This window comes from Cricetulus griseus, chromosome 10, assembly GCF_003668045.3.
Source record: "Cricetulus griseus strain 17A/GY chromosome 10, alternate assembly CriGri-PICRH-1.0, whole genome shotgun sequence".
NCBI classification, from domain to species: domain Eukaryota; kingdom Metazoa; phylum Chordata; class Mammalia; order Rodentia; family Cricetidae; genus Cricetulus; species Cricetulus griseus.
In genome coordinates this window covers 25,731,213-25,758,542 of record NC_048603.1, presented here as the reverse complement: position 1 = coordinate 25,758,542, position 27,330 = coordinate 25,731,213, and the positions used below count along the sequence as shown (strand labels likewise).

The 27,330-nt window shown below is 44.8% G+C and overlaps 1 long non-coding RNA gene across 1 annotated transcript in view; it reads left to right on the top strand.

Moving 5' to 3' along the window:
• LOC113837465 overlaps positions 1-27,330 on the top strand; it is a 193,612-nt gene that overhangs the window by 9,809 nt on the left and 156,473 nt on the right. Inside the window, exons 3-4 of the long non-coding RNA XR_003488041.2 lie at positions 8,672-9,174; positions 10,259-10,344. This is a non-coding gene — a long non-coding RNA (uncharacterized LOC113837465). The remainder of the gene's footprint in view (positions 1-8,671; positions 9,175-10,258; positions 10,345-27,330) is intronic.

Here is a 27,330-nt window from a genome sequence, read left to right as displayed (position 1 = left end):
TAAACTATCAGAGCTAAGGCGCTGTACGAACTAGACAAAAGACACAGAAGACATACTCGTTGGCCCGCCCCTTGCCCTTTTACCCCCCACCCCTCACCCCTGGCTTCTCTTTCCCTGTCTACTATTCTTAGTTCTCCGCCTACTATGCCTTTGCTGGCCTCCTTTGGCTATGGTGATCGGACAGCTGCGGGCTTCTGCCTTCCTGCCTGTAGACATGAGCCAACCAACACTACTCATTAGCCACAAGGTACATGTGGCAAGACTGCTTCCTTTATTCAGTGTTCACCGTAGTAAAAAGAACTCCTGGCCCACTTGTGTTCTACCCTTGTCAGCAGCGTCTATTCAAGCCGCCCCCGGTACTGGCCCATTTGCTATTGCTATTTCTTGTGGTTTCGTATTGAGGTTTTGGTGCATTGCATTTGACCTAGAGTATATTTTTAGTACTAAAGGCAGAGTTCAATGAGTATCGAATCATGAGGGCAAATAAAGAGAAGGGATTTGTACATGGGGCGGGAACTGTGCCTAATTTTATCTCTTCTGATGACGCTCCTCTCTGATGATAACTGGTCACGTGCTTTCCTCATGGATGCCCACCACCATAGATTCTGTAGAGGTGGGGGCAGCAGCTGGTCCTGCCCCTAAAGACAGGAGCATTTGTGAGTGTCAGTCTAGCAGCTGGCCACACAGAGGAACATGCATCCCAGCTGTAACTAAAACAGGAATTGTTACCGAAGTCAAGGCCTGGCTGTGGCATTTGCAGGGCCCATTGCTGTACCAGCAGGCTCTGATTTGACCTGTAGAAGCAGGGCTCCTTTTTCTTGGTCATCGACTCTTCTCCTGGGATAATAAGATCTTCTCTCACTAACCTGACCCTTTGACATCAGCATGGGCGAAGGCAAAGGACATGCTTGGGGACTCTTAGGTTGTCTGATATCCAGCATGCTGACTTGGGCCTTCAAAGTGAAGATTATACCCAAGTCTCCACTTTCCAAACAAGGGCTGCCCTGCCCGCTTCCAGAGGCAAAGCGAGCCTTACCATCTGCTTAGCTCTTCACAGATCATAAAGTTTTTTCCTTCCTGTCTGCTTTCTTTTATTGCACGAGTCTTTACTTTTTTATTGCTCTGTGTTTACTGAGATGCCACTGTGCGGGGTGCCTGCAGTACTGGAGGAAGAACTGCTGTTCCTGTACCCGGGGAATTCCCAAGAGCATGGCTGGCATTTTCCTAACGAAGAGGCTGGAGTCTGGGGGAGATTGCATTGCATTGCATGAAAGCTACTAGTGGTAGAAAGCTACAGGGCTTCCGAATCTAGCCCTCAAACCTGCTGGGACCTGCCTGATGCTCTACCTGTCTCCTGTCTTCTCCTCCAGCTATGTGCCAGATCCCTTCCTATCCCCCTCACTTCTCCTGCCCCCCCTTCTCTGCCCCCCCCCAGCTCAGTTTCTTCTGGGAATAAATAGCTTTGTCTCTTTGCAGTGCTTTTGTGGGAAGTGATGGGATCATATAGAGTTGGGTTTGTGTGACTCCCTTGAAAGCATAGCCTCAGCTCTCATACTGTCCGTTAGAACCCTTTGTGATGATGACAGGATGTTCTGGTTCCCTCCTTGTCCTGCTCACCCTTTCTGTCTGTGACAGGTTGAGGTGCTAACAACAGATGAGCTGTTATTGCTGTCATTAAAATGTGCCAGGTGTATTAGTCGGGATTCTCTGGAGAAATAGCCTGTGGATGGTGGAGACGAACATGTATCTCTGTATCTATGTCTAGATGGAGAAGGATTTGTTTTTCTTTAAGCGTTGACTTGTGCCACAGAGGTTGTGAAGTTTCTATGGTCTGCAGTGTCTCTCTGGAGACGAGGGGAGGTGGTGACGCGCATAGAGGGATGGAGCTATAGATTGTCTCCGTTCCGGCACCAGGCAAAAACAGGATTTCCCTCACTCTACCTGCCTGCTTACTCATCTTGCTAATCGCCATTGAGTTCCGATCCTCAGTGGGCTGGGTGAGTGCTCGCACTCTTCTTCCCTCCTTGTCTGGAAGCGCCATCATCAACCGTGCATGGAAATGCCCTTAACCCATTATCCTAGTATCTCCTGGCCCTGCCAAATTGACACATTGGGTAGATACAATGTATCCAACTGTCTGGGGGAAGCTGGCCAACCAAATTGACAAACTGAATAGATACAATGTATCTAACTGTCTGGGCAACGACATCTGTATCAAGCCGGAGGGCCCTTAGACAGCTGTGGACATAAAGTTGCCCCTGTGCAAACCCAAGCTTTGCAGCAAGGGGACCCATTTGAATCATCATGAGCTATTGTCCTTACCTGGCTATGACCCTGCTTTGATGTTTGCCCAACATGGAGCCCCTACTGATGGATGATCTTTGGAGCCCTTACTGACTGATGCTACTGTTTAATCTCCACATAGACGCTGATTAGGTATCTAACCAGCATTGCAATGTTCACAGCATCAGACTCTGGGGACTATAGAAAGGGACTTGGTCTCTGGTCTTACCCCTTGTGACCTACCGGACACCTCCTCACTTTCAACATCTGATCTCAATGTGATGGGAATTCAACCAGGGATTTGGTCGTTCCTTCAAATGTGTGTGTGTGTGTGTGTGTGTGTGTGTGTGTGTGTGTGTGTGTGTGTTGCATCAGTCACTCAGTCCCTTCCCCGAGGCACTCTAGACACCGGGAGCCCCACAGAACGGTGTTGGGTCCACTAATGAGCTGCTCTCCGGAGGAGTCTGTGGAACTAGTCGCTATTGATGGCGATGGAGACAATACTAAGAGGGGCAGTGTCGTAATAGCTCAGGTCCATTATTTTTGATGTCCCAGGCACTATATATGTGTCACCTCATCAAAGCCCTTATCACAGGCGTCCTCTTGCTGTCTATGCCTGATGTTTCGGCTACTGTACGTGGGGATGTGCCTTGCAGTGGCTCAACCCAAGCAAATGACTGTGGCTGTGAAGGACTGTGAGCCAAGTGGCCAGACATGGTAATTGAAAAGAACACTGGAAGCTCCCCTTTGCCTGGTCCCTCACAGTGTCACTGATATAGTGCTTTCCCCAGGCAGCACTCTCTCAGTAACAGATGCTTCTGGCCCACAAGGCCTCTGTGTCCCGTATTGCACCAAGCTTCATCCCACTGCTCTTAAAGACACAAAAGATGCTTTAACTGGGCTCCCTGGTTCTGGTACCACTCACTACTCTGCCTCCTGTTTCCCCCGCCCCTCAATTTCTCTTCTTACCCTCTCCTACATTCAATTCTTCTCCTTTTCCGTCTCTGTAAGACAGTGCTGTGAATCTTGCCTTGATGAGCCCCGATGGGTATCTACAGTTCCAGTCTCTCATTTCCTGTCATCGCTTGAGCCGGAATCTGTATTCTAGTGGGTCATTTGGAGACTCAAATCATTGCTCCCCTCCCTCATCGCTCACCTACAGCCCCCACAGCTCTGTACATTCCCAACTTCCCCCGAAACACCCACTCCCTCTGCAACCCATGCAGCCCGTGCAGCCCGTGCCCGGAAGCTCTGTTTCCCAGCTGCAGCCCACAGGTTGCGGGGCGGGGCACAGACAGCCCCATTTTCATAGCCTCCTGTGCCTGGCAGCAAGGCCTTGGGCTTTCCTCTACAATGATCCGTCCCCAGGGTGGGCAGGGCTCCTTGTGTCTGTAGGGTTTGGGAGGGCACAGGGTGGAAATAGCATTGTCAAAATAGACCCAGGGCAATGCTGACAGGGAAAATGGGGCAGGCTTGGGGAGAAGGGTAGTGCAGGTGCTTCTTGAGGGGCTTTCCTCTGTGCAGAGGCCCTGTTGCTGAAGGGCCTCCAACGGGGCTGACTGATAAAACTTCCTGTGACTCCTTAGACCTGCACAAGTCCCCCTCCAGACACAAGAGCTTCCTGTTCACTGTTCATGTTCCAATATTTATGGAGCAGGAAGGGTTTGCTCGCTTCTGCTTCCTCTTTTCTCCAGTGCTCCTGTCTTAGTGCACTTTGGCCTGATATATATATATATATATATATATATATATATATATATATATATATATTAAAGTGCTGTAGGCTGTGTGGCTGCTGAATGAGAGAAGCTGGTTGCTGGTGGTTCTGGAGACTGGGCGTCCCAGACTGTGGGCTCATAGCATTAGTGTATGGCAAGGGCCCGCTTTCTGGCTCAAGGCCAGCTTGTCTTCCAATTCACACCCGGTGGGTGGCATGAGGCAGCTCTGTGGTGTGTTTTCCTAAGGACACTTATTGTAGGACACAGGGTTCTACTCTCACAACTTTGTCACCTGCTACAGGCCCCACCTCCTTGAAGGTGTGTGTTGGGGGGTGATCAACATAGATGTTTTACGTGGATGCAAACACTCAGCCCATAGTAGTCTTCCTTGAAATATCCCTTGAAATATCCTTCCTAACAGGCATGTCAACAATTTTTTTTTTTGTCCCCTGAAAGCTCAAATAATTTTACTTACTACTACAGCTCATGTCGTGATTCAGGCCTCTTCTTCAACATGGTTGAATTGATGACCAGTTAGTTGTATGCAAAACTCTCATTTGTCCATGCGTTAAATTTTTCCTACATGGCTTTGTACCCTCAGTCTTTCTTATTCAATGAAGTATGAAAACTCACTGGGGGTGTATCTTAGTGAGTTCATTATCTATCTGTCTGTCTGTCTGTCTATCTATCTATCTATCTATCTATCTTTCTATCTATTGTTGCTGCTGTGATAACACCATGACCAAAAGCAACTTAGGGAGGGAAGGGATTATTTCAGTTTAGCTTTGTAGCTATTATCTAGAGAAGTCAGGGCAGGAACCTGAAGGCAGGAACTGATGCAGAGGCCCTGGAGGAGGGCTGCTTACTTACTGGCTTGCTCCCCTGTGACTTATGCAGCCTGCTTTTTTATAGCACTTGGGACCAACAGCCCAAGGGTGGCACTACTCACAGTGAGCTGGGCCCTGTCACATCAGTCACCAGCCAGGAAAATACCCAATGACCATTTCCAATCTGCTATAAGCATTTTCTCAATGGAGAGTCCCTCTTCCCAAATGATTCCGACTCATGCCAGGTTGACATCACACTAGCCAGCACAGGGTGCAGGTTACTTTTCTAGGGATGCTTAACAACCAGAAGCAAGCTAGATTGCTCAAGTCCTCTGGGATGCATTCCCATGGATGTGGAGGCAACAAGTCTGGTACGGAGCTGTCCTTGTGATCCAGCCCTTTTCTGTGGGCTGCTGATGGCTGCTGGGCACTCTAGGCATTTCCTTGGCTTGAAGGCACATGACTCTAGCTGTTCTCACACGGCCTACTCTCCTGTGTCTATCTATGCCTCTCTTCTTATGGATCAACTTTCCATCTATGTCTCTTACTTTATCATGTCTGCAAAGACCCATTTCCAAGTAACATTTGCAACAACCACGGGCACAATAGGGTGTAAGAAAAAAATGTTAGTTACCTGACAGTGGTGCACACTGGCCACCCCAGCACTTGGGACGTAGGGACAGAAAGATCAGAAGTTCAAGGCTAGCCTCAATTACATGGTGAGTTTAAGGCTAGCCTGGGCTGTCTGACATCTTGCCTCAACACTTCCTTTGGGAGAAGAAAGAGCAAACATGCTCTATTTTGTTTATTTTATTTTATTTTTTTAAAGATTTTATTTATTATGTATACAGTCTTCTGCCTGCATTGCCAACAGAAGGCACGAGATCTCATTCAAGGTGGTTGTGAGCCACCATGTGGTTGCTGGGAGTTGAACCCGGGTCCTCTGGAAGACCAGTCAGCGCTCTCAATCACTGAGCCATCTCTCCAGCCCTTGTTTATTATTTTTTTTTAAATAAAGTGTCTTTGGTTTTATATTTGCAATGATATAGACAATCATATCAACTTAGTCACTGTTCTGTTGATGTGAAGAGACACCATGACCAAGGCTTTCTTATAAAAGAAAGTATTTAATTGGGACTTCCTTACAGTTTCAGAGGCTTAGTCTGCTGTCATTATGAGGAGGACCATGGCAGCATTGCATGGTGGAGAAGTAGCTGAGAGTTCTGCATCCTGACCCGTAGGCAACAGAAAGAGAGCGAGCCTGGGTCTGGCTTGGGCTTTTGAAGCCTCCAAGTCTATCCCCAGGGACACACTTCCTCCAACAAGGCCTCCTAATTGTTCCAACCTTTCTCAAATAACTAAGCATTCAAATATATGAGCCTACGAGGGACATTCTTTGTTTGTTTGTTTTGTTTTTTGAAACAGGGTTTCTCTGTGTAGCTTTGGAGCCTATCCTGGCACTCGCTCTGGAGACCAGGCTGGCCTCGAACTCACAGAGATCCGCCTGCCTCTGCCTCCCGAGTGCTGGGATTAAAGGCATGTGCACCACCAACACCTGGCTGGGACATTCTTATTTAAATAACCTCACATATGTATAATTTAAAGCAGAGAGCAATGTGGGCCCTAGTCTGGTTTATTTATGGTGATGCCCTTTCTTGTTGTCTGTTCATTGCCATGACAAAAGTCCTTTCCTGAATGGCTTCAGCATGAAATTTTCTCAGTTTTGAATACTGAGAAGTTCAAGGACAAGGTGCTAGCCATTCAGTTTCTAGCAAGTGTGTCATCTTAGCGATCGATGTCCGCCTTCTTGTGTCTTCACAGTGGGGACAAGAGCTCGGGTGCAGGGGCTATCGGGTGTTTCTCACTCTCCTTCAAAAAAGAAATACTCATTTGTTTCACGTGCGTGCATGCATATGGACATGTATGGGAACACGTATGGTAGTCAGAACACAACTTGTTGTACTTAATTCTTTGCTTCCACCATGGGGGCTCCTGGGATGGAACTCAGGTCCTCAGGCTAGGTAGGCTGCAAACTTCTTCACCCAGAAGACCATCTCACCAGCCCTGTTCCGTGTCTTATCTCTTAGAGACACAATGCAATCTCAGTCCTCTACCTAACCTCCATGGATATCTCTTCTCTAATACAGTCTGGTGGAGGTGGAGTTGTCTTAGTCAGGGTTCTCTAGAGAAACAGAACTGATAGAATTAATATATACTAAAGGGGGATTTATTAGAGTTGTCTGGTAGACCAGCTTTACACCCCATTGTCTTCAGTAGATGTTGGAATCCCAAAGATTTAGGCTGTAAAATCAGTGAATTAATGCCTCAGGTGCAGATATAGGAGCTTGCTAGTGGCCATGAGGGCAGGCAGGTAAAAAACAAGTTTTCTTTTTCCATGTCCTCTTACGTAGGCTGCCATCAGATGGTGTGGCCCTGATGTAGGGTAGAGCTTCAGACTTCAAATGCTCCAGTTGAGAAAAATCCCTCATAAGTCTGCCCAGATGCTTGGGTTTTAGTTAATTCCAGATGTTTGTGCTTATAGTAATTCTCTGTATGTAGTAGGTTTCTATGCAGTAGTTCTGTGTGCAGAGTAGGACTTGAGCGGGTCTCTGTGTATAGCAGGTCTTGTCTGTAATATGTCTGTGAAATAGGTCTCTGTGTGTAGCTGTCGTGTCTGGCGAAGGCGGTGAGTTCTGTCAGTGTGCCAGGTGTGCCAGGTGCTCTGGTGTTGGTGACAACCCTTCTTCACCTCCCTAGATTTGTTTTCCTCAACTCGCAATGAGCAGGAGCTCTCTTTCCTTTGTCTGCCCATTCTGCTTATTGCTCATAGGGTGCTAGGCCTTAAACAAGGAATTTATCAGTACAGAGCAGGGTCCTCAGGAGCCGGGACCTGAAGCCACACAAACAGAGAATGCATCTTAAATTCAGACCTTCTTGGTAGCAAGCTTTGAGCAAAGTTTCAGGCTTTCCATTCAGGCAATGGTACCTGTCTCACCAGTTTCCACTGAGGGAAGGCCTGTGTGCCTTTAGTATGATAACAGTCCCACCCAGAGGGAGAGGCCTGGGTTGGACTGTGGACTTCTCCCCACATTAATTCTGCAGTATTCTGCTAGCTATCAGAGTACACTCTTTTTTATCAGTATAATCTTGATCAAGGCACTTCCTCTCTTTTAATGGTTTAAAAATATAATTAAATTAATAATAATCATTATTATTATTTATTATTATTATTGTTGTTGTTGTTGTTTTTGTTGTTGTTGTTGTTGTTATTGTATGTGTCTGTCTGTGCAAATGCTGTACCATAGCTGTAGCAGCCAGGGAACAACTCAGTCAAGTCAGTTTTCTTTTTCCCATGGTTCTAGGGAATTGAGCCCAGGTCATTAGGCTTTGCACAGCAAGCCTGCTACCCCCATGAGCCATTTCGCCTCCTTCCTTATGCAGTTCTAACGTCGCTACCTGTAAAGATGACGTCACTGTTCTCATAACGGTGAAATGCACCAAAAGTGACAGGAAGCACGGAAATTCGTTGTCATTAGTAAGGGGCTGTGATTGGAGGATTGAAATGATGTCAGGTAGAGCGCCGTTCAAGTTCAAGGTCTTGAGTCATCCCCAAATAGCCACCCTTAGTGACAGCATCCAGCTGGGCGTTGGTGACGCACGCCTTTAATCCCAGCAGAGGCAGAGGTAGAAGCAGGTGATCTCTGTGAGTTTGAGGTAAAAAAAAAAAAAAAAAAAAAAAAGAAAAAAGAAGAAAAAAGAGAGGGGAGGAAAGAAATAGCATCCAGTTTCAGTCTTATCTTCTCCAGTCATCTCTTCTGCAGCTTTGCTTGCTTTTGCCTGCAGCTTCATGGTGTTAGCCCAGGCGTCTCTCCAAGTCCAGAAACCCAGGATGCTTGCAGGTCACCCAGTTCCTGCTGTACGCTCTGCGCCCGCCTGCTGTTGACAATGGTGACCTGGCTTCCCTGCTCCAGCTTTAAGTCTTCTGCCAGAGTATATCTTGAGTCCGGAATGTAAGAACTCTCACAGGTTCTGACCTGGAGCGGACCCGCCTCTGTAAAAGAAAGTCAAGAAAGTCGGTGTGACTTCTCCGAGGTTACAGTGTGTACAGACTCTGGCCCCTAGTCACACTCCCAGAAGTCTGTTCTCGGGAGACGGGGATGCAAGTTGTTTTCATCCTTTTTTTGTTGTTGTCGTCGGCATTGTTCTACAACATCATAGAACCTTGGGGACAGCTTATCTGGCCAGTACCAAGTGCTCAGCAGTTTCTGTGGAGCAAACGATGCCGCGTCCTCCTCGGTGTATCAGTCCAGGAGGCGCGGGATTTATGTGTCTGTCCTAGTGCTTGGGTAAGTGGGATGTGGCCGGCTTCTCTTCTGTAAGATGTTCATTCTTCTGAATTTAGATATCTTGTTGGGAGGCCTTCAGAACCATGCAGTTTTCTTATTTCTCAACGCCTTTCCCCTCCACTAATTTTAGTGTCATCGAGAATTGTTGTGAGTCAGTTATCACTATGCTGTTTGCCAGTGAGTTTCTCCTCTTATTGTGGCTTCTGCATTTGCAAGTTGGAAGTCTACGGCAAGGCAGAACTTCATTTTCCATTACAAATACCACTTATTTATTGGAGTATGGACTTGGAGATTCTTGCTGAATTGTTATAATCCAAAAATAGAACTACATTGTTACCCAGGTTTTCCTAAAATTTGGTCATTATGCCCTTATAGTTGGGTGCTGTAGCCTGTTTTGACATGTCACCAATGTTTTGAGCTCTTTCTTACATTTTGGTCCAAGCTTACAGTATTCCCTGCCTGCCCCAGGCCTGGAATTCTTGCCCTCTCTGAACTAAGTAAGAAAATAATTACGAAACCAGGCAGTGGTGATGCATGCATGTAATTACGGCACTTGGGAGGCAGAGGCAGGTGGATCTCTGTGAGTTCGAGACCAGCCTGGTCTACAAGAGCTACTTCCAGGACAGCCTCCAAAGCCACAGAGAAACCCTGTCTTGAAAAACCACGCACACAAAAACAAACGAACAAACAACAACAAAGAAATAATTACGAGACAAACCCACCTTGAGAGACCTTCTATGAAAGAATGGCTGAAGAACAGTCTCATAGTAAAGAGAGAGACTAGGGAGTCCGGGGAATGGTTCAGGCTGTAAAAGGCTTTTCTCATAGGCTTGAGGACTTTGAGTTCAATTCCCAGGACCCATGTCAAAATGTTGGGCGTGATGGTAAATGTCTGAAAATCCTAGTGATGGCAGGAGGTGCGTTGGAGATCCCTGGGATTTCCCATCTGGTCTAGAGTTCCTGGGGATTGTATAAGCTAGTGAGAAGCCTTATCTCAAACAAAAGAAGGGGAGGCGCCTTCTGTATGAAGACCGAGTCTGCTGTTCGATTCTCTTCACATGCACACCCCTGTTCCCACACACAGGATGCTAACTAAGGATCCAAGCATGATGACACATGCCTGAAATTCCACTACCTGGAAGGCCAAGGCTGGGTGACTGCCATGAGTTCGTAAGTTCAAGGTCAACCTGGGCTACATAGAGTAGCCAGGGTTACATTGCATAACACTGTCTCAGAACTGCCAAAAAAATAAAATGACAGAACAACAAACAACCCCCATAACAAAGGCTAGGAGACTCCTCAGTTTCATACAGTTTGTGACTTAAGTCAGATTCTGTACTTGGAAAAGTCATTATCGGTGGATTTAAATGAAGATTCTTAATTAGTCAATAGAGCAAACTTCCACATATATTTACATTATTTATTTTGGTTTGTTTTTTATTTTTAATTAATTGATTTACTTTTTAGTTTCATGTGCATAACTTTATGGTGTTTTGCCATGGGTATCAGGTACCGTGGAACTGGAGTTAGACAGTTGTGAGCTGCCATGTGTGTGCTGGGAATTGAACCCAGGTCCTCCTGGAGAGCAGCAGGCAGTGCTCTTAACCACTGAGCCTTCTCTGTAGCCCCTTTGGTTTGTTTGTTTGTTTGTTTGAGAAAGACCTGCTCTGTATAGCCTTGGCTGTCCTAGAACTTGCTCTGTAGACCATGCTTGCCTCAAATTCAAACATCTCTGCTTTCTGAGTGCTGGGATTAAAGACTTGTGCCACCATTGCTGGTGTCCACATAAGATTCAATAATTGTACTGTGATAATAATATAAGTAAGATAGCAATATTTGGGAAGGCCTAAGGCTATACCGGAATTTTCTGCACTTATTTTATAAGTACGACATCGTTTCAAGTATAAAATTAAATAAAAACTATACAACAGTAAGATCTGTGTGTTTGAGGGTAAATGTATTCATGCATTAATGAAAAAAGACAGGCGGTTGCACTGTTTATCCTGAATTGGCCTTTTTTTTTTATATAAAAACAAGACAGATCCATATAGTACACATTCGTGCTTACCTACACGTGGAGAAATTCTAAGAAAAGCATGTGTTTTCTCTTAACACACATTTCTGGGAAGTGTGGTTGGGAGGTGTGAGACAATGGAAGCTTTTCCTTTCTGGAACTTTTAAAAACAAGCAGGTGCTAGTACTCGGAGAATCATTAGCACCTGGGTTACATATGTGTGCACGCATGTATGTGTGCCACACTCTGACGCCTCTGTGCCCTGCTCTTCCCCCATGTATGTTTTCCTGTGTATCCTTAGTATGCAAACACACTTGCTGGAGGGATGCTTGCGTCTTTTCATTCTGTTAGCTGTTTTCTTCCATCCGATCCTTCTGTGGGTGGCTTTATGCAAAGGCAGTGTGCGCCAGTCCATGCTGGTTCAGTGATGACAGCTCCTCGTATGTTTCTCAGAAGCCTGGCAATTGTTAGACTTTCCACACTTTGTTCCTAACTCAGGATCATTTCAGGCTCCTCAGAGTGTACAGGCTATCAGGTTATAATTTGCTGGGTTAAGGATCTCAACCCCAGGAAAGTAGTAAATTGCTATAGTTTCTTTTTGGATTAAAAGAGTTATTATGTTTTTAAGTACTCGCTCTCTCTCTCTCTCGCTCTCTCTCTCTCTCTCTCTCTCTCTCTCTCTCTCTCTGTGTGTGTGTGTGTGTGTGTGTGTGTGTGTGTACACTGTTCAATTGGAGGTCTGAGGACAACTCTGGTCATGAGTTCTCCTCTCCCATGCTGTGTTAAAGGCAAAGTCTCTCCTGTATTTTTGCCACTGAGCTGGTAGGGAAGTGTTGATTCTCCCAACCCTGCCTCCATCTTCGTTTGACTGTGCTTGGATGGGAATTACAGACCAGCATCACTGTATCCAGCTTTTTAAAAGAATTGAACTCGGGTTGTGCATCAAGCCTGTTTACCACTGAGCCATCTGACCAGCTTGAAGCTCTCAGGGTGTTTTAATGACCACGAGACCACAGTTTCTGCAACATTGTTTTGCTGCAACAAGGTCTTGCTGGTAGCTCTGGCTCGCTTAGAACCCTATGTGTAGCTTAAGGTAACCGTGAACTTGAAGCTATCCTCAGAGAGTATGCAGTAACGGGTTAGTCACTGTGCTATTTCCTCTAGGTGGATTTACTTTATAACCAGAAGGAAAGGTGGGCGTTGCTCTTTGCAAAGAAGTATTCACTTGGGTGTTTATAAACTCTCACGGTAGATTTTCTGCAAAGTGGAGCAAATTATCCCACAGAATTATGGGTATATTTCCCAGACATTATAAATAGATGTTTGAATCAGCATCAATGCTTATTACCATTCTTGTCATTATCAAGCTAGTCATGAGGTATGTGAATGTTACTATCCATGTTAAAAGCATGAAATACTAGATATAGACTTACTTCAGTAGCGGAAATGCATTTGGGGGACCAAAGGGAAGGGAAGAATTGGGGAAACCAACTTTTCAGCAAAAATTAACATTTGTCCTTTAGGTTTAGTCAAAGAACTGACAAGATGTTCAGAGATTTTATGATGGATTGAAAGTTATCCTGGCACCACACCGCAAAGCATCTCTATCTTTTAATACGCTGACTCCATAAAGGGTCCGCTGGTGTATGTCCTCCATAAGACACAGGTGCCAGAATAGAGGACAAGTTTACAGCTCCTTTTCAGCACCCTCCCTCACCCCCAGTTCAGTGGCCTCTGTAGGAGAAACAGTGAGTGAACGGCAAAGCTGCTTGAGTTTCGAAGTCAGAAAGAACACAGCTGTGGTTAGATGGACCTCTCCCTAGAGCTCTGCGATTTTTCCGATTTTACTTTGGAGAAAATGACAGTACAGCGGGAGACCCTGGGAAACACACTAAGGAATCTCCGAGCACTTGGTAAATTGAGTGTTTGTGCCAGGCTTTATGTATGTATGCTTTGCGTGAATGTGAGCAGTGCAAATTCACAGGTTATTGTGCTAATTGCCATCCAGTGCCCTCTCTGACTTCAGTCCTTGATGTGACCAAAGCCGGGATGGGTGAAGTGTGTCATGATGATAGCATGCTCTTTCTCTGTGAATTAAAAGTACGCGTGTTAGCCTGGTAAGCATGCCGCTACAGAGCTCTGACATTGAAGGTGGATGCAAATAAGAGCCGTAGGGCAGTAAGACATGCTTTTGGAAAGCCCACTGTTAAGGAAAAAAAAAAAAAAAAAAAAAAAAAGGAAAAAGATTCCAGTATTTACAAGGCTGGGCAGCAAGGATCACTTTCTAAGTGTTGACTAGGACAGGAACGCAAAGGGACGTGGCAGGAGAGCTGAGCTAATTTCCAAAGCACAAACTGAAGCCAGTGGCGGTGTCACTGCATGGTGGTCTTGCTCACCACGCCTCCTGTGTATGACTGAGGTGTTCCTTGTATGTCCTGTGTCAAGCCTCCTACATTAACTCATTTAGGCAATTTTTTTGCGGGGGCGGGGTGGTGGTGGTGGTGGTGGTGGTGGTTCTGAAACAGGGCAGCTCTGATCTTGAACTCCCAACCCCCCCTTTCCCTTTCTTAATTTTATATTTTTGTTAGACTGAACATGTTAGTGTGATCATTGGCTAGTGTTATTTCCTTTTTCATCTTTCCGAAAAGCTTTTCTTTTTTAATAATTCATTTGTATTTTATGTTCATTGTTTTGTCTGCATGTATGTCTTGGAGTTACAGACAGTTGTGAGCCTCGACGTGGGTGCTGGGAATTGAACCCAGGTCCTCTGGAAGAGCAGTCAGTGCTTTCTAACCACTGAGCCATCTCTCCAGCCCTCTCCCCCTTTTCCCTAAGTGCTTGGATTACGAACAAACACTTGTCTTCACATCCAAATAAGTTTTATTGAATGCGAGCATGTTCCCAGTGGCCAGTGGAGTCCAGTGTTGGGAAGCCATTCCTCTGCTGATTGCCGCCCATGGAACATCTGTGATAGGAATGTGAAGGGTGCCCGAATTTCATCCCACTTAAGTTTGCACTAGGTCTACACTCTCTGGACCTCTTCCAAGACTCGTAGCCCAGCTGGTCAGCTATGTAGCAGCCAGTGTGTCCATTCAGTTTCTTTTTTACAAACTGAACTTGACAACGTCCCCTGCCCTTGAGTGGTGAGTCATCTGACAAAGGTCACCCTCGTTCCTTGTTACCTTCTCTACACAAGAGTAGAGTCACGGGTGGCTTTGATGGCTAGGTTCCAGGGCCACCGGAGGCTCTTCTCAATTCAAGCCGGCCTCTGACATTTAGACTGGTGCTGGCTACCTTTTAGAAAGTAGTATTGGTTTTCCTTTGGAGGAGGGGCCTTACTTTCCACCTGTGGTTTTACAAGGTATTACCATTGATTGACTGTTCTGGGCCACACACTACAGCTTGGCCAGAGAGGTGTGAGGGGAGCCTGGTGACGGTCACCCTGCCTTACATCCGAGTCTCCTACCCATAGGAGAAGAAGAGTCCAGTTTCAAAGGGGTTTTGTCTGCCATGTTTACCGTAGCTCATTCTACTTAATGTAAAGATGGTAGACCACTCTTTGTTATGAAATGCACATAACCTTTGCCTTTTAATTACAAGGTTATTGTGAAGCTTTAAGCCAGGATTGCCCCTTGCTGGCATGTATTGAAGGTTCCATCATTACTCACCTACCTACCTAAATATTGCCTTCAAATTAGTTTTTTTTTTCCATTTTTGTCTTACCAGTATGATTCATTCACTCATTTGACTCAATTAAGTGTAAGTCAACACATCCTGAAACTCTGCTAAACACTAGAGTCCTACCAATGAGCAGCCCCCTGTGCTCTTCCATAGCTTTCTGGGAAATGGAGAGATATGACTGATGACAGGCTGGCTGGCATAGCTGCACCGATTAGTCGAGTCAGTGACCAGTGGGGACCCAGTGTCTTCTGGAGCCTTCAGAAATAAATGTGTTTGATCCTGAAATCAACACAAAATTGTGTTTCCAAGGCGAAAAGCTGGGTCTTTCTCACCCACACCTCCCAAGACCCATTGCACTGTCTAAGCCAACAGGGTACACAGACATCCACAGGATCTGGAAGGATGTCTTCTTCAAGCAATATTTTAGAGTTCTTGATTAAAAGCCAGGCCTGCGGTACGTAATGCCTTTACTCCCAGCGCTTGGAAGGCAGAGGCTGGTGAGTTCGAGACCAGTCTACATAGTGAGTTCCAGGACAGCCAGAGCTACATAGGGTGACCCTGTTTCACAGGAAAACAAAAGCTCTTGGTTGAGTGAGTTGACAATCTAGAGTCACATTCTAGATGGGTGCTTCAGAGTTGCTCAAGAAAGTCATTGTTTTGTGATATCCCCAGACTCTTGTTGTTGCTAGAAGCTGACTAATTTGATGTGGGGAAGTGGAGCCTTTTGTGAAATGCCCCTCTGCTCACATCTGTTCTTACTGTCAAATCAAGTAGTTATTTCTGATAAGTTCTTTGGCTTCTGTGAAGTAGCCTGGCCATGTCTGGTTGTGGGTGGTGCTGATAATGACTGAACAGAGAACTCAAATGAGGGCGGGGGTGGCCTTCCCAGCCATTTCGAAGTAACGAGGGGGTTGGGAGGTGGCTGAGTTAGTGAAATGCTTCCTGTGCAAGCTTGAAGAGCTAGTGCTTGGGCCAGTAGAACTTTTGTGGCTTGCTGGCAAGCCAATCTTATCAAGTCAATGAACTCTAGATTCAATGAGATAGAGACTATGGAAATAAATAAGACGGGAAGTGATTGAGGAACACTCGTGTAGCCTCTGACTTCCGCCTACACGTGAACACCTATGTCATGCACACACATGAATACATACACCGCAAACAGAAAAAGAGCTTGTAAAACTCAAAGTAATAAGAAGCCTTTGAGAATTTCTGTGACCACTGAAAATGGAATTCTAGATGGACTGAGAAGACCAAGACACAGGAACCAAGACAGCACAGCTACCACAAGGATGCCTTGTTCTTTTCAGGATACTTAGCCCTGAACCCTCCTTCTGGACTCTGTGAGCACTTAGGCTCTTGGAATGCCGGCAGGTGGACCTTCTGGAAAGATCGTAGACTGTGGAAACTTTCCAGGAAACGAATGGGCATCAACTCATTTCTAGCAATGGTTTCTTGTTACAATTAATTGATTGTGTGAGCTTCGGTTTCCTCTTCCAGTGAAAGAAAGGAAAGGTGGAAATTTTAGTTACGAGGACTGTAGATTCTATACCAAATAAGCCTCAGTATTTAACTTAAAATGACCTTTTCTTATATAATAGTCTAAGCAAGGTGTTGCTGATGAGAAGATCACTGTTCTTCGAGCAGAACCTTGGAAGCCATCCCTAGGACCTTGAAATCCACCCATTGGGCAGAGGGAGAAAGGGCCAGCAGAGAAGGGCTACCCAGTCACTTTCAGAAAACTTTTGAAAGACTAATACATGAAGTAGTACATAGTTAAGGGTGTGTCACACGATGCTTAGATACACGTAACCAAGGCATAACGGTTTCAATCAGGCAAACAATTCTATCGCTAAGATCACCTGTCATTTCTTTTTAATTTTATTTATCTATCTTGTGTGTGTATGTGCATGTGTGTAGATGCATTTGTAAATGCCACTCTGCATGGGAGCATTCAGAGGACAATTTGGGTGAGTTGGTTCTTTCTACTCCTGTGTGTTCTGGGTACTTAAATCAGCTTGTCAGGCTTGGTGGCAAGCACCTGTACCCAATGGGGCATCTCAATGCTCCCGTTTGTCATTTCCTATGGAATAGACATTCAAGACACTTTTTCCTAGCTCTTTGAAATATACAGCATGCTGTTACTATTATTGTTACTCTGCGGTTTTTATTATCTGTACTCTTCATGCTCTGCTATAGCATCAACTATAGTCCATATAGTCCAACTATAGTCCTGCCAAAACTTTCTCTTCTTCTTCCCACTCCATCCTCTAGTGTGACTTTTTACTCTCAAGTTCTGAGACCAACCTTTTTTCCAATTCTGCCTACAAGTGCACCTCTCACAGCGCTTGCCTCTGTGTGCCTGGTTTTCTTCACCTATCATGATGACAAATGCCCTCTACTTTCATCCACATTGTCGCAAGAAACCAGGGTTTCTTCCATCTCTGTGAGTTTTTCTGTTGTTATGCTTGCTTTGTATCCCACTGAGCATGCTGGCCGCATTTCTTCATGCACCAATTGTGCAAAGGACACGTAGGCTTTTCTATCTGTCACTATGGTAAACAAAGTACTGCAATAAACATAGGCATGCAGATGTGTCCTGCACATGCTGAGCGCATTTTGTTTGGACACATACCCAGTAGTAAGACGGTTGGATCACATAGTCGTTCTATTCTTAGCACTTTGAGAAGCCTCCAATCTGTTTTCCATAACGCCTATGCTAGTTTACATTCCTACCGACACTGGGCGGGGCTAGAGTCTTCTCTTGAACATTCCTGCCAGCATTGATCTTTTGTTTTTCTGACAATGATTAGAGTGGGATCACATTGTCTCCGTGTGACTTTGTGGTTTACATTTCCTGGTCTTTAGTGATGCTATAAAGTTTTTGTGTCCCTGCTGACCATTTTTAGGAATCCTTTTTTTTTTTTTTTTTTTTTTTTTTTTTTTTTTTTTTTCTTTTTCTTTTTGGTTTTTCATGACAGGGTTTCTCTGTGTAGCTTTGGAGCCTATCCTCGCTCTGGAGACCAGGCTGGCCTCGAACTCACAGAGATCCACCTGCCTCTGCCTCCGGAGTGCTGGGATTAAAGGTATGCACCATCCGGCTCTTGCTGACCATTTTTGTTTTCTTGGGGGGAGCTGTTGACTTCTCCATGCATTTCAACATTGGATTAGTTATCATTTGCCATTGTGTCTTCTGTTTTCACGTTATCAGATGCCTGGTTTGCAAACATTTCCCCTCATTTGTGGGTTGTCTCCTTATTCTGGTGGTAGTTTCCTTTGTGATGTTGGCTTGAAATAATCTCGTTTGTCTACATTTGATTTTGCATTTTACGTTTTTGTTTTGTTTTTGTGGTTGTATCAAAAACAATCATTTTTTTTAATACCCTGAGGGATTTCTCTGAAATACTATACTTTTATTTTACATTGAAGCCTGTAATCCGTTTTGAAATGATTTCTATAACTGGTAAGTGGTAAGACATAGCAGTCTGGTTTCTTCCCCTTTGTAACAACTTTCCCTTTTATTGAGAATGTTTTTTATTTTTTTTCCCCACTAGCAGCGAGAGATCTCTACTCTTGTACTATTGTTAAAATCAGTTCACTGGTCAGGGATGGTGGTACCTACCTGTCATCTCAATACTTTGGGGGGTTAGGACAGAAGAAATACCATCAGTTTGAAACCAGTTTGGGCTACATAGTAAGTACCATGCTGGCAAAGTGAGATTTGGTCTAAAAACCCAACCAACCAAATAAAAGCCATCAGACTGAAGATGTATGCATTTACTTGGGGGGTCGCTGTTCTTTCCTTTTGATATGAGTGTCTGTTTCTGTATATCTCTCAGGGTATTTTTTATCATTATGGCTTTGTGGTAGACTTTGAACTCAAGAATGATGTCCCCTGATTTGTGCTTTGGGAGATTTTTTTGCTTCCGTACAAATTTTAACATGGTTTTCTAATTCTGTGCAGAATGCCATTGAGATGTCATCAGGAATGGATTCAATCTGTAGATAGGATTAACATTTCAACAATGTTGATTCTTTCCATTAACGCACTTTGTCTTTTTCTCTTTCTTTTGTGTGTTCATGAATTCTGGAGTGTGTGTGTGTGTGTGTGTGTGTGTGTGTGTGTGTGTGTTTCCTTGATTCTTTATTTTTGCTTATTTGCTACTGTAAGTTGGAATGCTTTTTATATATCTATTTCACATAGTCTGCTATAGGTTTGTATATTGGTATTGTATCCCTCAGCTTTTAAAATCTTTTTTCCTGATCGTTTTCAGCAGTCTTTGAGAGTTTCTATGTCTACATCATGCCATCTACAAGTAATAAAAATCAACATCATCACCATCACCTTCATCTCCGTCTTCATCATCATTATTGTTATTTTCTGGTGCTGGAAAAGACAGAGCCTTGTACATGATAAGTTTGTGCTCTACCAGCTGGACTTTTACCCAAGTCCTGGATTCCATTTGTTTTTCTTGTCATATTGCTTTTTCTGTGATTTACAGTACCATTTCAGATACAAGCAGTGCATGTGGCTATCCTTGTGTTTTCCCTGATGTTACAAAGTGTTTAGCTTTTCGTCTCTGTATTATTTTAATGGTTGTCTTATTGCACACCGTCTCTGTCAAGCTGAGTACATTCTATGCTTAACGGTCCGAGTTTTAATGTGAAGTTATGTTGGATTTCATTAAGCGCCTTTTCTGTGTTGACAGGTCCCTGAGTTTTGGCCCTCCTTCCTTGGATACGCTGCCTCGTGTTTATTGAATCTCTATCCTTGCTTCGCTGTAATGAATCTTACTTGATCACAGTAGATAATCTTTAATGTGCTGTGTTAATGGCTTGTTGGTATTTTGCATCTGTGTGTTTCAAGGTATTGGCCTGTAGGTGTGTTTATGTCTTTGTTAATTTTAACTAGGGTCATGAGTCCTTGTAAGGTGGAGGAATTCCCTCTTTTTCTTTTTTACTTTTATTTTTCACAAAGGGGAATAACTTCAGAAGAATTGGCCGTAGTTCTTTCTATGCTTGGGAGGTTTCAGTGGTGTAGCCATCTGATCATTGGCTTTCCTTTGGGAAACGCTTTACTGTGAACTCAGTCTCATTTTTCATCATTAGTTTGCTCGAGATTTCTGTTTCATTGAGATTCAGTCTCCAAAATGCGCCTGAATTAAAGAATTCTCCAATTTCTTGCAACTATCAAATTTATTGGCATATAGTACCTTATACCCACTTTTTAAAAATACCGTACCCTGAAATTAGCATATAATCACTTCCCTTCTCAAGGATAAACACTAGAAGAGTTCCAGAATTGAAGGCGGTAGAGGTAGAGTTGGGTTGTAGCCAGCCACTAACTTACCTGTCTTCCTTTTCCATGTCACAGAAGAATAAAGGAGGTTGGGCTGCGAACATACCCTGTTATGGCACAGTCTGCGAGCTGCAGAATCCACTTTGATAGTGGACTCCCCTGATGGGGAATGTACTTCTGTGTATGTTCATCTTATTGATTGTTGAATAAAGTACTGTTTGGCCAATGAGACAGCAAGTTAGACAGGACTAAGAGTCAAAGAGGATTCTGGGAAATGTAGTTGATAAGTGGTGATCCAGGCAGGAAGTGACGTAGCAAGGAGACTCATATCTAAGCAAGGAAGCAGGAAGTATCCCCTTTTCCCCCTTCCTCCTTGAGCGGCAGGATGTGAGCCACCGGCAAGAGAGGGTGCCAGCAAAAGGCATCCTCTATAAAGATAAGTCTTATAACATATATAGATTTATGATAATAATTAAGATTGAGCTAACCGATGAGAATCCTGGTCATTGGCCAAGCAGCATTTGTACCTAACATAAGTCTGTGTATTATTTTGTCCATCCACGTGGAGGTAGGGCTCGGGCGGCTTTTGGCGGAAAGATTTATCGTAACACTTCCCCTCTACTTTTTCGTGACGCACATTCATATTATAAGGTTATTAACTTTGTGCCTGTACTTAATAAACCATCTATAAACCCCTAAGTCGGTGCTGTTTTTAATTCTTGGGGTGGGATTGGGGAGAGTTAAATCTTCTTACTGGGCTTCTCAGTGTTTTACCAAAAGCTGTTGACTGATGTGTGAGGGCTCTCACTGGTTTGATGACACTTGTTCTCCATTTATAAATGTCCCTGCTCTTAGGAGGGACATTTATAAGCTGAGCAGCATCTACACATCCCCTGCAGGAAAGTTTGGCCTCCCAGTGTTGGGGATGGATCTTTGATAATGAGTGTATTCAAGTACAGTGACAGTTTCCTGCAGCATAAAGGGGGTCATTCCTTTGGGAGTTTTCTTAAATAATTAAAGTATTTACAGCACCCCCTCGGGGCCAAGGGGTCACACGCGTGAATTTCGTTTCATCCCATCAGCACCTTTAATGATACCCAGTCTGTAGCGGTCCCCAAGGCATCAAAGGGCAAGAGGCTCAGAGACCATATTTAGTGCACATTCCACGGAGATGCTGGCGTAGGCTCTGTCCATGTTGCGTTCCTTCTGGACTCATCACGAGGTTCACGAAGGGACTTCATTTTTAAGGTGTTCAAGATAATGATGTGAACAAGTCAGAGCGATTCCAAGGAACTCATTGTTTGGCTGAGACTGAGGCGATGGTATTTGTAGGATGAATAATGAAAGAACGTATAGGTAATTATTCTTGTTTGTTACCTTTATGCCTTATAAAGCGATGCACTCACTGAGTTAGCCAGTCAGCAAGCATTGCCCCAGACGCAGTAGAGTTCTTCTGTTCCTGGGAGCCTCGGACCAATGTTCTCATCAGCCCTTCCACACATAACCTTGTTTGGTGTGCATCTGTTCAAGGTGCTGTGTTTTATGTACCACATTCACTAACATTGAACCCATGCCAAACGGCAGTAGAACTGCTGTCTGGAGAGGCGTCTCTAACGCATACTTCCTTTGTGAAGCACACCGTAGCCGGAGAACATCCGATATCATTAAAACACGGGGGAAGAAAGCGTTCTTCAACAGACCATGACGAAGATTCACGTGTAAAGGCTAGCAAAGAGAATCAGAGCGATGAATCTGGTTCACTTTGAACTCTTAAGAGTGCATGGTCCGTGGCTTGAAATTGTCATGGTTGGGCTGAATAATTACAAGTGCATTTAGAAGAGTGGGTAAGATTTTAAGTGCGGCATCTACAATGGGAAGGTGAGGACGGAGCTCACTTGACAGAGTGCTTGCCTAGTGAGTGAGAGCATCCCCATCAGCTGTAGATAGTGACACACGCCTGCGATCCCAGCACAAATGTTTAAGGCAATCCTCAGGTGCAAAATGAGTTTGGGGGGCGTTTACATGAGACCCGGGTCTCCAGATTCAAACATACACTCCACACTGTAACTAAATATGAGTGGAGTCATCACAGTGTCCCCTGAGATGCAAATCTGTTAGAGCATGTGCCCATGATGGCCTTGCCTAGAGCCAGGTTGACTTTCTCAGTAAGCGTCGGAGCTTGATGGGTATTTCAGGTTCTGCCAGTCACATAGTCTCTCCATCAACTCGGCCAGTCAACTTTCCTGACTCAGCACAGAGTAGCCACAGGGGATCTGTTGTAAATGCACGTGGCTCCAAACCAAGAAAAGCTTTAGGTTTGCATACGGCATTTTGAATTTCCCATAATTTCTCTGTCTCGGAATACCATTTGTCTTCTGAATTTTCTTCCAACTATTTTAAAATGTAGAGACCGTTCTCAGCTCATAGGCTAAAGCATATGGCAGCCAGATTTATCCTGAAAGGCTATAGTTTGTCAAGTCTGGTCTTCGACACTACTAGGTAGGGATGCTTAATTATTTAGAAGGACTAATCATTTAAAAAATTATGGTGAAATTTAAAAATTTGCCAATGTCCCAAGGCGCAGCAGATTTTGAAGGTAGTACATAAATATTCATACATAGGCACATACACCCTGGGGTCTTAGAATGCACTTGTTCCACTGAGATCATGTGGTCTCTTGAACATTATGGACGGATCTGCACCCCAAATGTAAGGGCAAACTGTGAGGCTCGGCCACTCGCCTTTCACTAGCATCGTTTAGTACCTGTTTGGTCTTATTGCTGTTACAAGGAACATTGCATGAGCTGTCCTTTGTGTGCTGGTGATGGGGTGGGGTGGGGGATAAAAAAGAGGAGTCGGGAAGCCGTGCTAAACCTCGCCCTTGAAACACTTAGAGTGCAATAAGCTTCACACGTGACTTGCATGTTGACGTAGAGACGACTTACAGATGTGTCCACTATACTTCCTGAGTCGGTAGTTGCCTTCTGTGGATTCCAGGACCAGGAAAACTCCAGAGAGAGGCTCTTTGAGACCAGTGTTCATTATCCTGCTTATGAGTAGGAAATGTGGAGTCCAGGGCGGATGGCAGAGGAGGGATGGAGCACTCGTACAAATCCACCAGATCCCACATGGAGGTATGTCTTCAATCCTCTGTCCTTATATCAGGCTCACAGCATGCTCTTGTCCCTGACTGTGTGTCTGTATGTCTCTGCACCCAAAGGACCTCCTCAAGGGCACAGGAGATGGCTAAGAAGTGACTATGGCAGAAAATAGATGAGATTTATCACACGCCCAGATTCCTGCTATCACATTCATGCGACAATCAGAATTGTGGTGCTTGGGCAGCTAATGCAGCCCTCCCTAATTATTAAACATGGAGGTGCCCCAATTGTGTTGGCAGCCTCCCCAATGCTGTCAGATAAGATCCCTGTCTCTGGGGACCTCATTTTTCCGAATCAGCCATGACGTTGTGGTATGTGACTGAGAGGCAGATTACATTCCTGTGTGCTCCAGAACCAGGTAGGGTATCAGCCGCAATCGCCTGCTGTACACAGGGCATTAGTAATGATCTATAACCAGACAGATGGGTGGTAAGGATTTTTCTTTCCAGAATTCTGCTTTGAGTATTTGCAAAGATATTGGATATATATCTCACCATGGGAATTCAGAAATAGGTTAGGTGTGTTGGGAAACACCTGGGAGAGACTAAGAGCTGCCCCCCTCCCCTTTGTTTTTTTGAGACAGGGCTTCTCTGTGCCTTTGGAGGCTGTCCTGGAACTAGCCCTTGTAGACCAGTCTGGTCTCGAACTTACAGAGATCTGTCTGCCTCTGCCTCCCATGTGCCGGGATTAAAGACATGTGCCAACACTGCCCAGCAAGGCTAAGAGGTTTAAGGACAGACTACATCTCAGCAAACATTTTTTTAAAATATTGAAAAATAGCATCAATTTTCTACCATAGAGGAGTGACTGAAGGCACTGTGGCAGATATATTGATTGAGTTTGTTTTCAAGCCATTTAAATGATGGTTTAATATGACTCTATTACGGGGAAAAACAGTACGCAAAATTTTGAAATGGTGCAATAGTATGAAAAGCAAAGGAGAATATAAAAATCACACCTAGGTCAGCAACAGTGTCAGGCATTAGCCACAACAGTGTTTCCCTGGGACAAGGACAGTTGCGATTTCTCATGAGACTCCTAGAAACCACTGTCTCCAAGCTGACACCAATCCCCCACTACATACAAGGGTGCCTTCATCACTGCCTGTAATGCCATCCTTATTAACACATGTGTTGGAATCCTCACTGCTGTATGGCCTGACATTCTGGGTGCTTACTGTCCCCAGCTGTCACAGAGGGGAGTCCTACAGAAACGGTCCAGGTAGAAAACTCACCGCTTCAGCATTGGCACCAGTGAAAGCTGGAGTCAAACAAGGAAACTCTTTTCTGACTGTGTGCAGACAGCATCCGGGGAGGAGCCTGTGTCTTGGCACTGAACTGTGTAGACTGGATGGGGTAGATCACAGAGAGAGTTAGCAGACGGGTCCTGAGATCAACCAGCTGAGAGCTCTTCCCTGCAGAGGCAGGTCTAGCCTGTAAACTGGCCTGCGCTATCCACTTCTTGGCAGTATGGTCAACACTGAGCAGTCCTGGTGTCCCCAGTGTTTCCAATCTGAATATGAGATTCGGGGCCACTATGTTGGCACCTGTAACATGAAAAATGAATGAACCAGAGACTGATATTGGGGTTCAAGCTTCAAGCTGAAGATCAGAAAAGCAAAGCAACCGGCTACTAGCTCTCACCTCTCTACCTCAGATTGAAAGGCAATCCTGGCTCCACCAAACCTCAGACTGTAACTGCTATGCTCTCCACAACATGGTTATCCTGAGACTGACTGCCAGCTCTGAGACCTTGCTCCTGTCTTATATACCTCCCTGATGCTGGGATTAAAGGCATGTGATCCCAGGTGCTGGTGAAAAAAGGCCTGAGCTCTGTTACTCTTCACTCTTGTGTAGGCCATGCTGGCCTTGAACTCAGAGAGATCCATCTGTTTGTCTCCTGAGTCCTGGGATTAAAGGTGTGTACCACTGCTGCCTGATCTCTGTAGCTTGAGGCTGGCTTTGCTTTCTGAATCCTCAGGCAAGCTTTAATAAAACATAAATGATAAGCCACTACAGGCACCAGTTGGGTGATCACTGATTTAGGGTGCTGCCCTCAGCTTGCAGGAAGAGAACTGGGAAAATGAGGTGACAACAGGAAGGGGGTCTCTTTATGGTCACTTTTTAAGTACATGGAAGATAAAGGAAAATATTAAAAATGCATATAACCACACTATTTTTTAACACTTACTACAAAGAATGACCAACACCCCCTGAAATCCTCTTTGCTGCATCTTGAGATCCGTCTTCTGGCCAGTTTGTACTTTGTGCCAACCCACTAGTGTTCTGTTATTCTTCTCACGGGGGAAACACACTGAATTGGAGGTTTGTCTGCCCTCACAATGAAATAATGCCATGAAAACACATTGATTCTCACAAGCTTACACAGACTAACCCCCCCCCCCCCCGTTTTTGTGGAGGATTAGAAATCCATCATTGTTTTGGTCTACGAATGTCTGCTACATGAGACAAGTGTGCAGGTCCCCTTGTCTCCCTTCCCTCCTGTGATGGGCTCCGTACTGTCCCAGAAGCATTGTGGGCAGGGCAGAGTGAACTCTCCTGAAAAGGACTAACCACGGCAGCCTGGTGCCAAAGAGCTGCCTCCTGTTCTGCCGCCTGTGTCTGCAATTTGCTGGGTGCTCACTCCAGGTCTAGCCTCTTCTAAACATGCTCTTCTAATAACTCCTGACTCGGGCAAGTCTGCGGGTGACATTTTCATTCTCGTTTACGTCTAGATCCCTTGAGAGAATCTCACTTTTCTGGTGTAGATTTTTCCTGATCCCCTTCATTCTGCAATTGCCCCTGGATTTCCCTCTCTGCTCTGTGATTTCTTAGTCCTGCCCCTCCTTGTGTGGGTGGTAGTGACCATCACACTTTCTTGACTATTGTGCAGCGTCTACCCATTTCTTGTCAAGAAGCCAAGATGTTCTGGGAGGCAAAAAGAATCCCCTCTGTATTGAGCCCACAAGTAACAACACAGAGACTTATTAATTATAAAATCTTGGCCTTAGCTGAGACATTTTTCTAACTAGCTCTTATTAATTAATTAACCTGTTTCTATTAATCTATGTTCCATCACATGGGTTGGTTACCTTTCCTCTGTCCCATACTTACTCCGCTTCCCATTGCCATCTCTGTCTCTCTTCTTCCCAGAGTCCTCTCTTTCCCCGGAAGTCCTGCCTATTCTCTCTTACCTAGCTATTGGCCACTCAGCTCTTTTGTTAAACCAATCAGAACGCACCTTGACAAAGATGAATATTCACAGTGTGCAAAAGGATTATTCCACAGCACCCCTCTTTCATGTGTTTTAAGCTAATGAGTAAAGCATATCACATGCTTAAAAGGTCTTTGCATGCATCATTAAGGTTACTAATCACTTTGGGCAAGGACTGCCTTAAGTTAAGGAGGTCTAATCTCTTAGACCCTCAGTAGTGAGAGTTTAGACTTTTGGAAACAGAGAGAAAGTTGAAAGGAATAGTTGGAGAGATTTAGATGCTTGGAGGATTTGATGAACTCTGCCTGGCTCTTTAATGTGAGTGCTACCATTCACAGACTGGAGAGGGGCTACTGGTTCCTAAGGGTCACTTACAACCAGCAAGCCAGCCAAGAAACTATGCCCTACATCATGCAACTGCAACTGAAATGCATTGGACAAGGGCATGAACCAGCAGAGAGGAGAATTCTTCCTAAGCCTCCTGATACAGCTAAACCTACCTATGCCTTAAACTCAACTTTGAAGCCTGGGCAGAGAAACTCATATTTTTGTCCACAAAATGGCCTTGTTTTGTAGATGTGTTTTGGCAGCTATACAAAATGCACATAAATCCTCAAGGCTAAGAATATAATAGAATTGTTCAGAGGCTGGGTGGTGACAGCATATACCTTTACAGCACTTAAGAGATGGAGGCATGCAGATCTCTGTGAGACTGAGGCCAGCCTGATCTACTGAGTGAGTTCTAGGACAGCCAAGGCTACAGAGAAACCCTTTCCAAAAGACTTGTTCGG